The 1,750-nt window shown below is 45.0% G+C and overlaps 1 protein-coding gene across 1 annotated transcript in view; it reads left to right on the top strand.

The window, feature by feature from the left end:
- LOC109312156 (triadin-like) overlaps positions 1 to 1,750 on the top strand; it is a 72,812-nt gene that overhangs the window by 5,841 nt on the left and 65,221 nt on the right. The gene's annotated exons all lie outside the window — the stretch shown is intronic.

Here is a 1,750-nt window from a genome sequence, read left to right as displayed (position 1 = left end):
GGGCCGGCAGTATGGGGAGGCAGTCAGAAAGGCCAACCATATCTTGTCATGCATCCACAGATGCATCTCAAGCAGGTCCAAAGAGGTGATCCTCCCCCTCCATGCGGCACTGGTCAGGTCGCACTTGGAGTACTGCATCCAGTTCTGGGCGCCGCACTTCAAGAGGGATGTGGACAACGTGGAGAGTGTCCAGAGGAGGACTACTTGCAAGATCAGGGGCAGGCCCTATGAAGAGAGGCTACGGGACCTGAACCTGTTCAGCCTCCACAAGAGAAGGCTGAGGGGGGATCTAGTGGCCTGTTATAAACTTGTCAGGGCGGCTAGGATCTGGAACCAACTTCCAAGAGAAGTGGTGCTGGCTCCTACCCTGGGGGTGTTTAAGAGGAGGCTAAATGAACACCTTGCTGGGGTCATTTGACCCCAGTAGTCTTTTCTGTCATGGCGGGGCATCGGACTTGATGATCTGCTCAGGTCCCTTCTGACCCTACCAACTATGAAACTATGAAACTAATACCTAGATCTCCACTGTATATGTCAGGTGTGTCAAATATATGGCCCATGGGCTGGATCCCACACAGAGAGGCAGGGCATTCAGACTGTGAGGCTTCCCACAGAACTGAAAATTCAGCAGCAAGCCAAGTGGTGGTGGCATTAATCCCTGTGCCCAGCCATGAAGGTTAATACTGATGCTGCTTGCTTTGCCTCCAAAATGTTGGGTCACAAGTCCCACTGACAATGCAATTCTGAGGTGGCATTAACCCCCTGGATGCTGGTCCTGACAACAAGGCAGCTCAGGAAGCCTCAGGGGTTAACACCACCACTGATCACCATGCCTGTAAAGAATTGTATCCCCAGTGGAGCTCATGACCTCATGACAGGGTGAACTGTGATAGCGTTAACCACCCATAGCAGCCAGAGCCACTGTGCCAATGGGGCCAACACCAGGGGGTTAATGCTGCCATCACATGTTCTTCTTCTGGAGATAAGTAGTCCAGCCCATGCAAAGTCCTGTAGTCTGAATCTGACATGCAGGACAAATTTGGTTGACACCCTTTGTAGACATAGCTCAGGATATTGTTCTGAAGAATGATAGTTAAGAAGTGGATTGTCTAAACCTACTACCAAGACTTACGTTATTTTTGCTCCCAAGAGAAAAAAAATACGTTTTAAATAAATGTAAAATAAAACGCATAGTAATTTTTCTTAAAATATTGTCAGCATTTCACTTTCACTTTTAAAATGTATTTAAAATAATAAGTAACAGGTATTATTAATACAGCCACCAGATGGAGCTTGGAAGTTTCTCTGAAAAGTCAGTCTAGCTAAGTCAAATGTACTATAGAAGGTCATTTTATGGAAATACTAGATTATTGACATGAACAATTCAGTTAAAGGAACATGACCATTTCTGTCTTTGTTCTCCTTTACTCCTGGCAAATAATTTTCATTTAAAAGTTATACTTTTACTATGTATTTAAAAATTTAAAAAGTGTACCATACTGAGACAGAGAAATGGAAATGTTTCATAAATGTTGATGTCCATAAACATATGCACTGAAGATAAGGCATGTATGGAAAGGTCTGTAGCATTTTTTTACTGAGGTTCATAACTAGTTTACCTGACTTTCCATCTGTAATGTGGGTGTAAATAAATACCCCATTTCACAGACTTAAGGCACTTAAGGGAGCCCACCCCTGCCCCAGCCCTGGCACAATCTGTGGGCAAGGCAAGAGCCCCCAAGGGCACACT

This window comes from Crocodylus porosus, unplaced genomic scaffold, assembly GCF_001723895.1.
Source record: "Crocodylus porosus isolate Cpor-Errol unplaced genomic scaffold, CroPor_comp1, whole genome shotgun sequence".
NCBI lineage: Eukaryota > Metazoa > Chordata > Crocodylia > Crocodylidae > Crocodylus > Crocodylus porosus.
The sequence above is the reverse complement of the archived record's forward strand: the minus strand, read 5'-3'. Positions and strand labels throughout refer to the sequence as shown.